General features: G+C 35.1%; 1 protein-coding gene across 1 annotated transcript in view; it reads right to left on the reverse strand.

Annotated features, from left to right (window-relative positions):
- The window catches only part of LOC118269207 (GATOR complex protein NPRL2), a 59,170-nt gene that overhangs the window by 8,044 nt on the left and 38,864 nt on the right, over positions 1-12,262 (reverse strand). The gene's annotated exons all lie outside the window — the stretch shown is intronic.

The following is a 12,262-nucleotide window of genomic DNA, read 5'->3' on the forward strand; positions in this document are numbered from 1 at the left end:
TTTAGAAAACCAGCATTTACATTTCTTCATGTCAATTACAGAGATTTAGGCTAATAATAGGTTTCCCTTTTTAACTAGAAATTGTGTACATATTTTCTGAGTCGATGTCCAAATTGCTTTTACAAATGTTAATACATTTAATAATGTGTTGTTTAAATTTAGGTTTAGTGCAACTGAATACTACAATGAAGTAGCTAAACTAGGCATAATAGTTGATGAATACTTTCAATGTTAATTTAGTCTAAAACTGGATACAAGGTACATTATTATTAACTATCTATTTCTTTGTAGAAGTAGAATAAAAGGAATGATGTTGGATCTATTTAATCTGTTTATGAGATTCCTTCCACTTGGCGAGGGTCCAGCTAGGAAGTTTCCATAATAATAGCAGTAGGTATGTTGGTTTAACCCGATTGAGCATAAATATGTTAGGAGCGTTTTTGTAGAACTAGTGGTAAAATGGGACCATGTTATGTTAATATAGGAATGTGCATAGTATTGTTTTAATACAAAGGTTTTAAATTAGCATCAATATAGGTACATTTTTTCTGTGAAGATATGAACATTTATCTCTCTACAATTTCTATTTGTACATAAACCAAAATTTGCTCTTGACATCTCTATTTCGAGATATATCTACATAAAAGCAAATGACTGAAGTTGAATAAACTAAAATCATGTTTTACTCAAGTACCTACTTAAATACATTTCTTTTCAAATTTCTCTCGGCTACTTGAAACTAGTAGAGTTTTTTTCCATTAATTTAAGTGAGTACAACGTGATTTTTAGTTAATTTAGAATGTCTCACCATAGCTATGACCTGATTAAAAGAATAAGAATATAAATTATGGTATGGTACAGAAAAGAAAAAACATTTCACATTTATAATATCCATTGAACGAACTAATCTATTATCGTTTTTTGTAAAAAAAGCTGGAGAAAACTAATGAAAGTAAAAATTAACAAATTCTGCTTGGTTACGAGAAGTCACAAACGAACTCTAGTTACATCCACATCACGTTATTAACAATAACAGTTAACAACTGCATAAGCAACGAGATTAATGCAGCGTCTGATAATTATTCGTTCCAGTTTCAGCATAGCAACAGTGCGCATGCGTGCACTGTGCAGCCGACTGGCGTGCGCGCAATCTAAGGCGAAGACAGAACAGATTGTATACAGTTTACGGGCATTCATGGAAAGTTTGGAGTAAATTACATTGTAGATAGTGATGTAATATGGATCAGGATTGTGAAATGGTTTCTATATAAAATTGGTGATTGTGGTTGATTAAAAATGCTTTGAAAATCTGCTGACTCAGTGAAAACAAACTTAGAAAGAAAAACAGTTTATTTACACATAATTATATTAAACAAAATTTCAAAATGCTAGAAAGGAACTCTACAAAAACACTTTTCGATGTCCTAAAAACAAAATTTACTCAAGTCTAAAACCAAACAAGCCTATTTATTTTTCAAATCGATGATTAATTTACTAAACCTAATCAATCAGTCTACTCTTTGAAAATACACAATTCATTAAAAAAGAACATACGATTTACAGTTGTCATTAATTTTAATGATGCACCAACTAAGATGCGCCGACGTTTCAACGTTGTATCAATCTATTATCTACTACTTGCATAGCAACTGCGTACACGCATTAGCAGCGACTAACAACTGTCAGTTGAACACGAGTGTTTACACTGGAACATTGATACGCCATGTTTGTTTTGATAACTCGTACAAATAGTAACAGATTCGATTTCGTGTTTGGTTTTGTTCAAATCAATTTTGTACAATATATCTTCTTAGGATTGCCGAGTTTTTATCAAATGTTTTAAATTTAGTTTTTTATGTTGTTATGATGTTAATGCCATTAAATATCTTTTAAATGTCTTGCCTTCAATAAGCAGATAACTGAAGGCTTTTTTGAAGGTGGAATATCATCCAATGTCTTCTTCTGCCTTGGGTGAAGCTAGGGGAGTGTCAGACTCTTATTGACAAAAAAACCACCCCGTTCCTTCTCCTGGGCCGGAGCCCCGGTAACCTGTTACGTTGTTCGCAAACCCCGGATCGGGCATCAACCCTACTAGATACCATCTGCGATAGTTTGGCTCTTTGAATAACTGTAGGCTTGCAGTCAACAACCTAATTTCTATCAGGAATAAAAGAAGATATGAACAGTTTGAAATTCTGTTACTGCTGAAATCAATCCAACATCTGGACATGGATTGATTGGTGACATTAGTCTTAACTGTTTGTAATTAAAGGGGCTCGAAGTCTATCAGTAGATGGGCAAAACATAGCCAGGTATGGACAGTTTAGCAGCCATAATTGCAAATACTTGACCATCGACTCGAATAACCTACACGTGTATCGCTTTAGTTTCATGGAACAGTTAATTCCGATTACAGTTTAAGGTTTCAATACAAATAGGAATTAGTGAACGTTTAAGTATTGTGGATAAGCCAGTGAGTTTCTGCAACCATTCTGTGATGAAGCGATTTTAAATGTAAGTTCATATCATAACATAAGAAAAGCTAAGTTACAAACAATTGTTTTCGGAACAAAATCGTTACCAAGGAATAGTTTAAGTAATCATTAAATGTCTCTAAGTGCGGCAGTAAGTCTGGAATGCCCTGGAAGGGAATGAGATGAGTTTGGGAGCTCCCTCAAAAATCAACGAATAGGTACTTTGCAAAAAACATCGCGAACAATCCACTACCGTACTTCATTACTCATTACATACCATACATACATACATAGGTACCTATACCTAAACTTAACCTTTTATAATATAGTTTAGCAAGTCCCTAGATACTTGAAAATATCCTCCAAGGCAGTGGACTTAAGTGATTGGAAATGAAATCGATCACTTCAGAGATATTGGATCAAATTCAACCCACGCCTTGAGTACACAGAGCGAAGACAACAATTTTGTTTATCCGCAGCCATTAACTTTGAGTAGTAGTCCTTTTAGACATAATTTGACTACGACAATATTGAATAACCTTTCTTTGATTTCTCTGATGCCAAAGGCAGATTTTGAAGCGCGCCGACAAATTGAAAATTGATCTATCGTAATTGTTGTGAAACTTACAAAGAAGTGGGTTGAACACTTTGTAAGTAAATAACAACTAAAACTACACATTAAGTGTGGTAGAGCCATGCTTCGACATGAATGGGCCAGCTCAACGGTTTCACAGAAAACTGACGTGAAACAACGCTTGCGTTGTGTGAGTGAGGTTACCGGAGGCCCAATTTCCCCCTTCCCAAGTCCCGATTCTCCAACAATCCTTAAATTATTAACCTTAAAAGGCCGGTAACGCACTTGTAACGCCTTTGGTCCATGGGCGACGGCGACTGCTTACCAGCAGGTGATACGTTTGCTCGTTTACCGGCTTACACATTAAAAAAAAATAACCGCACTTTTTGTTCTCCGAAGGAATGACCAGAGAAGCGTATTAGACATTTAATACAATAAGTTCCCACTGGTAATGTTTTTAATAACAACGTAAGGTTTAAGCGACAATGAAAAATAGCAAATAATTAAAATATTTATTAATGAAGCTACCATATTTAGACTCAACAATATGTACCTAGGCTTTGCGGTTTCTACATATATGTAGGTAATAATATAATTTACATTGTAATTATTACTTAAATAAATAGTTATTTTCCTTATTTTTGTCCAAATAATACTATGTAAATGAACAAGGCATGTGTATGTTTACCAAACACATATAAAATAGGCAACGGCCTTGACTTTAGCAACCTATTGCCGACTCCAGTGTTCGAATAGGTTTACAGACAATGGGCTGACCCTGTTGGGCACTTGTATTTACGTATTTTTTATGTATGGAATTCATTCATGATAGATTTACTTTATAATTAAAAGACACATTAGTGATAAGAGCACGTCTTGAGGATCACCCCTCCTACTTCACAGATGAGTGTCAGAAGACCCAGCGAACCCACACACATTTTGACAGAGACTAGCAAGCAGCGCTCTATGTAAAAAAAGACCTTTCAAACTATGATTTCTAACTACCAGGCGTGTAGATGATGGCAAACATTTTATTACAGAGGAGGCGGCTTTTTTTATTGGGACAAGCCCACCACAACCTCCCAAACCGCTGCAACTCCTGTAAGCCAAGATCTATAGTAGATACAACTATGAAAACACCGGAACATTGAAGTCCGGCGCGTCCCAGGGACATAAATGACAGTCTTGGATCCCGCAACGAAATAAATCAGAAGATATTATTAAAGGAGAAGAAAAAGAAACAGCGCAGGCGGCTAATCAAACAAGATATCAGCTGAATTTGTTTTATTTTTCAATATCAAACAAAAGCTTAATTACACGGAAGCCATAAGTAGCTGATCTATTTATTAGTGCTTAACATGATCGGTAGGAAGGTAGCGTCATCTAAATATGATATAGATAAAGAATGACATGCTTAGCTACTTGAGAGTTAAGAGTGGTCCAAGAGAAAAACGCTAATCTAAACTTACACCTAATTTCACCCGGAACTGCGGACTGCCTAGCGGGTTTACCGGGGCTCCGGGTCGAAAAGCAGGAGTAGGAACGGGGTGGTTTTTAGTCTGTAAGAGTCTGACACTCCCGCTCGCCAGGCCCAAGGCGGGAGAAGTCATTGGATGATTTTCCCCCCTTAAAAAGGCCTAATTTCATTAAATAAGGCACTCTGTGTCCGTTTCTACGAGTAATTGACAGTAATTATGATAATTTATTTCATGGATAGTAAGCAATGTTCAGAGTGAAGAGACACCAGGTAGCAGTTTTATTTTTAAATATTTTTAGACCTCTAATTACCGGCCATTCTACGGTTTAACATGTTTTGTTTTGACGTTTCTAATTACCGTGGCCATTTATATTTTGACCTAAGCATATTAAAATATGAAATATAGATAATGTGTTTAAGTCAAAATAGAATTGGTCACTGTAATTAGAAATAAGAAACTTGAAACTGAAAAATGGCAGATTCGCCAATTACAGTTAGGTATGCATAGTTTCGACTGCGTGTGAAAAGATGACCAATAAATTTGATGCGGACAATAATAATGTAATAAAAAATAATATGTCAGTTTTATTTATATGAATGAATAGTTACGTAATAGTTTGTTATGTTGCAATGACCTCAAATGACATTCATATTTATAACAAAAACCAAAAAGTAGTTATACCAACTTTTTATATAGTTATACCTAGTTCTATGTGAAAAAACGATGAATGAAAATATCAGCGTTTGACTATCTATCTATGTGTTATCAGATAAACGAGCCAATAGATATTTTTTGACCGTTGTAATATCCGTATTGCGATGGGATATCGATAAAATAATTACTAACATTCGATTTAATGGTGATGTGTTTAGGCATTAGTGGAAACTGGGAACCTATTGATGTAAAAATTGTAGGAATGGGTATCAATAACCAACTGATTTTATTTTTATAATAACTAGGTAACGGTTTACTCAGAAAGCTCTACTAGTTTTGAGTGTAATCATGAAGAGATTCTCTGTGACTCGAAACTAGTTGAGCTCTTCTCCATTAATGTACGTGAATAAACCGTGTTTTTTTTAGTTAAACTAATTTTATTGCTTTTCATCCATTAATTGATACAAACACAAATGAAATCTGTTTTATTCTTACTGTCACGCGGTGTCGTTGATTTATTGACCACAACTACCACAAGGGCTGGTAAGCATAAAGTCATTAGGCATGATAAAGGGACCGTAACGACCAGTTTATCCGGGTGGCCTTAAGTTTGTAGCCCTGATATTGATAACCAAAAAAATATTCCAAAGATTTTCAACTGCTAAGCTTTATGTTTATACACGTCACTCCCGCAGTCGGGAGTTGTGCATAAAAAGCGCAGATGTATTGCAGACAAATAAACACATGCGTCGTAACCTCGACGAAATAAATTAGGCTGTTTTGATACAATTACGTAACAGAACCCGTGTTTTATGTCCAAAATCTATTAATAGACTCACTTGTATGGATACAGCTAATAGAATAGATGTAAAATGATGAATTAAAGGTCTTGAAAATTCTGAGGTCAAATAATAAACATAAAATAAAAACCAGTTTTCAGTTTACAATATTCTAGGACTATGGTCTTTGGTAGAAATCTCTTTAACTCAAAGAACAAAAGTCTTGCATCTCCTTCTCTTTTATTTTCTCAAAGAACTGTTGACAGATGAAGGTAATGTTATTGCCATTTCTATTATTTTTCAAAGTCAAAGTCAAAGCATTTATTTAAATTTAACCATTAACCATAAATAAATAAAGAAATATTATTATAGTCAGTCATTCTGTCCGTCACTGAAGTTAGGTGTTCGTTTCAAAATGTAGATTCGAATGGAAACCTTTAATCTTTTCCCTAATAAGAATTTCTTGCTCCATAAAGACCTAGAAGATCACATTTTTGACCACATAAACAGCTTTTAAATTAAAACGCTACATCTACACTCCACCCGCTACCGCTTACACCTCACACCACGCGGCATACACGTGGAGTGAGGAACAAGTTGCGCGTGCGTCGAATGCAATTAACGGCTTTGTTTGTTTATCGTATTGTTATCTTATTTACATTAGTAGGTATCGGTGTCTCTCACGGTGTGTAGCTGATGGATAAACCATTCATTGAATGATGAAATTAAGTGATGAAAGCGGGTGAGATATTTAATTTCCGTCTCATTTAAAAACGTATTTTTATCATTTTTTTTAAAAAGATGTTTAATTGGAAGCATAGTTAGAATACGATTTTAAATTAATATTTATATTATACTGCACTTACGACTGTAATCGTTTTATTTTCTATTCTAGGTTATGTTCATTTTACAGTTAATTAATTTTGTTTAAATGTTTTTTATTGTTACTCTGCACCGTTTACTTGTAAACGTCTAGTACCACACCATATTTTACTTTCCAAATGGATATTTTTGGGTGAATTGGATGTATGCGTTCATGTACCTAAGTAAGATACTCTTTTGAGTATGTTTACAATAACTTTACAGGATATGTTACACTTTTCACCATTGACTTTGCACCATACTTCCATGTGGGTTTTTTCTTTTAAATTATCTTTATACCACTTTATATCACACTTGTGAAGTCTTTTTAATTGCAATCAGCCTTATCAGATAGCAAATATCTATTACATATATGAATTCCCATTGATTTCTCTAAGAAAAATAAATTTATTCAATATGAAAACCAATTTTACTATACCTACTCGAACAAACAATTTGATAGACTCAGGTCTCAGGAATCAAATGAAATGACTCACTAACAAGAGCCGCTGATAAAATATTTAATTTAACAAGAAATAAAAATCCAAACAAAATTCCAACCGATCAAACATTGGCTACCAATATCGACAACACATTACAATATCCATTGACGCTAAACTTAGCACAAAAAACAGACATCTTAGGTAAAACACAGCAATGTATGCTGCAGTATAGCCAACATTTACATTGTATTGTTGGTGGAAAAACAATAATCGTATTATATTTCACTGGCCTTGCAGGTACACGTGTAACTCGTGTAAAACACTGCATCTGTGTAATGCACTCGTTGGTATGTAACGAGTCTGCTGTCATTTACTTAGTGAGAAGATTTGCATATTGAATAAATAATTACATAGTGATGATGAGTGACTAAGCCACCAGATGACAGAGTAGTTATGTTTCGTTTCGTCCAAACCCTGATTTTGCTACAACTTTTAAATTACCTGTAACGCTTCTGGTGTTTCGGATGTCTATGGGCGGCGGCGATTGCTTATCAGGTGATACGACTGCTCGTTTACCAGTTTATACCATAACTATACTATGAAAATCAGTCACCAACTCACGAACTTTTACCCTTCTTGTGAGCATCGTATGAACCAACTACCTGATAGTAATAAGTGATCAGCGTCACCCATGGAAACCGACACATCAGTGCGATTTTTGCGATTAAGTAAACGTCCATTTTTACATTTTCTGTCTGAACTGATTAACCTAAAGGTGCTTGAGCACATTACTGGACTTGGCTTGAAAAAACATGTCTCTTCTTAGACAATTTTTCTGGGAATAAGTCAAAGTCCCAAAGGAACCGGTTGGCAACAGGATTTATCATTATTTTTGTTCATCCTACACAGCGTGGATGTGATATATTTAAGGATATCTCGAGCACATTGAATTACTTTCTCATTTCCTGGTTGTGTTAAGTATGCTTTATTCCATCTGTTGAAAGCCGAAAAAGAAATCAAGCCCACTATCTAAATCGAGACCTCTTAATGTCTTAATCTTAATGCGACCTTTCAATCTTATCAACAGTAAACGACTAAACTCAAAACTAATATCAGTTGAACTATATACTCTATTAATTTATCTATTCTATTCCAAACGCCAGTTTCCTATCTCGTCACGTTGCCGAGCCATTAATTCCAACACACTACGTCCTGCCGCCATAGTGGCAACACCATGACCCTGATTTTTAACCGTCTGTAACGCGTCCGTAGATTATATGGGGACTGGCAACACTGTAGGCGGTTAGCGTGGGAGGTGGATTCGAATTTCAACTTCTTTGTTAAAGATAATTGATAAAAATATTGTTTACTTTTACTGTATGGAAAAAAATGAGATTAGGTGGGTAAAGGTAACTTTAGCTTTTACCTTATTTTTGATCTGGATTGCCTTAATCAAATCAAATCACTTTTATGCATCCATAATGTACAGTGTGGTCTACAATTTCAATACAGTAATATGTCTCAGCATTGGGCCTAGCAATGAGCAAAGTACTTAATCTACATACATAATATTGGGTAAAGGGCCTTACTGAATAAGATATACATATACATAATAAATAAAGATATGTAAATATTCATGTTTTCGTGCATAATCCAATTTCTTAATTATGGTTGTTGTGATAGGACGAAAATTATTATCCCACAGGGACCGATTATTATCCCCCATTTTGGATTCCGCTTATTTTGGAACTCAAAACCATAATTAATTTCCGAAGAATCATATGAAAATCAATAAGAAGGTGCATAAAGGAAATTGGCATACATTTAAAGCGTGACATTCAGAGAGTCAAACCGGCCGGTACAGCCGGCTCAACCAGTTTGTATGTAAACAAGGAATCAGCCAGCTTTCCTCTTTCCAATCCAATTTGGACAAAGTGAACCCTTGCTTAGTATGAAAGCGGGTGACGTAAGTAAAGGATCTTTGAAATCCTCTGCAAATGATTACATTTACCTACATTAAGTCTTTGACTGCCAATAGAAAACTGTTGAAGGCAAATTCTCCGCTAACGTCGCGTCGGTCACCGGTGACCATCACGGCGTTCAATGTGTTAAACCAGAGGCGGATTAACCCTTTAAATCCAGTTAAATATCAATTACCGTGAACCTAGCGCGCGGCTGCAAATTGTAAAAAATATATCTACACTAAATAAGGAGGAGTAATCGTGTGAATAGAACGAAAAAATCATGCATGCTCTCTGTCCCAGCAATACGACATGACAGCAGAGACACGGAAATATGTGTCGCATATAAGCGACACAGGCAATTAAAGGATTAAAATCCGCCATCTCTAGGTAATGTCCTAGAGAGCGCCCTAGTCAAGCATCTCATAAGCGCCCCAATCTTTTTTGGCGCCGCTGTCATTCCGTAGGTACGCTTATCTCGCGGTGCTGCAGCGCCCAGTCTTCTACCTATATAACCTGGCGTCCTCGACATTTGCCTAGTCTGTCTAAGGGATAATACATTTCTGTTCCCCACTCCAGTGGTTTCAATTCCATTTTCTTTTTTTATGGTAAGCAATCGACGCCGCCCATGGACACTTGAAACACCAGAGGTGTTACAAGTGCGTTGCCGGCCTTTTAGGGGTGAGGAATTTAAGGGTTGTTGGGGAATCGGGATTGGGAAGATTGGAAAGGGAGGAATTGGGCCTCCGGTAACCTCACAGCGGTTTTCAGTGAGGCCGTGGTATCACTCTGGTCGAGCCGGCCCTATCGTACCGAAGCATGGCTCTCCCACACTTTACCATCGGATCGAGCCGTTGCAGTAATGCAGTTTTCTATTTTTAAACCTTTGTTTTTTCCGTCGATAAACTTGATAGACCTTGACGGTAATACTTGTAAGATATCCTTTTGAAGGTCACTTGAGCGTGAAATTGACCTTCTATCATCGTTAGTAGGATCGTGACTTCCTGTCATGCGTAAGCGCATCGGTGAGAAAATGAACATTTAGAAAGAAGTTTAATCAACTGGGAATAGATTGAGTAACTAGCACCATCAAAATCAATGGCTCGTATCGGTCCACTGCTGGACTGTGGACCTTGTCTAATATAATAAAAAAAAAAGAAAAAATAAGTAAGTTCACTGAGTATCCCAGTTAAACTTAAAAAATTGAAACATAAATTATTCTCTGTTCTTAATTTTAAAGATTATTTGAATACCGATTAATCGATAAGTTAATGAGTAAAATCGATTGAATCGAATTCCTTATCGAGTAGTATTTTTATTATAACAGTGAAATGAGTTAGTAAGTCGACCTTCAATCAGCGACGTAATCGTAATTATGCATATTCATTGTTTATTAGATCCATGACAGAATGTCAAAGAGCTGGGGCGCTCAACATTCTCGGAGAGATGTATGTCGCTTTTTTTTAATATTTTTTTTTTATTTAACTTTACAGCGCATATTATAAGGAAGGCTCATAATGAAATGTCACGAACTTTTTGTATAATTACCAAAAATTAAGAGCATCTTCTGCCTATATTAAAATGCAGAAAGCAGATTCACGAAAGGCATAAACAAGACGCCCTAGAACGGACATATATTACAGAAGGGCCAAATAAAACGTACCCTTAACCGACAAGTATGTCTGAAAAGACTGATGACTGTTTTTCTAAAAATAAGTGTGCTATTTGACGTAAAAATCTTATGACGTCATAATTGTAAAAAAGTATTGAATTTGACTCTTAGAAAAGTAGCCTATTCTAGTGACAAGAACACAAAATTAAACCATTCATTACAAAACCCGTTAATATGCAAATTAAGTCCAGAATTAAATAAAAGTAGGGTTTGTTTACAATGTAGAAATACTCAAAAGGATTGACCTAATTTACAGGTCAGTGGAGTGGACAGTTGAACACGTTATTTTTTTAATTAACTAACGAGTTGAGGCGGCGGTCGCCAGCCATGAAAACATAATGGTGGCAGTGGGCAGTCAGCTTTATCATGAGTTACGGTGTTTTAAGTATCCAGGATGTCAGGTGTCAAAAGTGTTGTTGAAATGTTTTTTTTTTTGGTCATTTCAATTGTATAATTAGTTTTGGTTCAATTATTAGGGTACTTTTTTTATTATCTGATTTTTTTCATAGTGTTTTTTAAAATATTGTATGTGCAATGTGATATTTTAAAGTATTGTTTAAAGTTGTAATTAGTGACGTAGGTTTTACTTATACAATTGCTTTTTTTTAATTAAAAAGCTGCACATTAATACATTGGTGCACATAATGCCGCATTAAATATTTTCTTTGATTTTTTTTTTACTTTACACAAGTGTTCGTGTTATGATAGTAGAATAAATATCATTACGGTCTACCTTTATTTTCCAATCACAAATAGGTAGCTACAATATATTTTTGTATTTATGTAGGTTAGATATATGAAACAAAAGGTTTTATTCGAACAAAGACCACAACCACTATTGTTCCATACTTAGTTTGTTTAAAGGAAAACAAAATAGAAATCAAAAGACTATGAACAATAATAAAACGCTTTGAAAACATCAAAAAGAAAAATTAATAAAAGTAGAACAAAACAAGTAAAGAAATAATACATTTTCTATTTTCTTTTGTACGGATTTCCTTAATTAAGGATATTTTTCTAATAATGTCGCTTGGTGATACCCACTAGGTAAGGCTCTTATTACAATGGTATTTAATTATGACTTCACACACTTTTTTTACTAGTTATACAGGTGTTTCTGAAGTCAACGTCCAAGTAGCACCAAGTGATCGGTAGAGTTTAACCCGCCATTGGTGACCTATATGTCTATGAGACCGGGTAATTTAAAAACTAAGAATATTTTTTAAACTGTTTATCGAATTAGGTTGCGATTTCGAGTGCCCGCAACAGCAATGCGAGCGTTTTATTTTTATGTCCTTTCTATGCGATTTTATCTCAGTAAGACAAATACACGTCACCAATGGCGGGTTAAACAGTTATCAGAAAA

The sequence above is a fragment of the Spodoptera frugiperda genome, chromosome 2, assembly GCF_023101765.2.
Source record: "Spodoptera frugiperda isolate SF20-4 chromosome 2, AGI-APGP_CSIRO_Sfru_2.0, whole genome shotgun sequence".
Lineage (NCBI taxonomy): Eukaryota > Metazoa > Arthropoda > Insecta > Lepidoptera > Noctuidae > Spodoptera > Spodoptera frugiperda.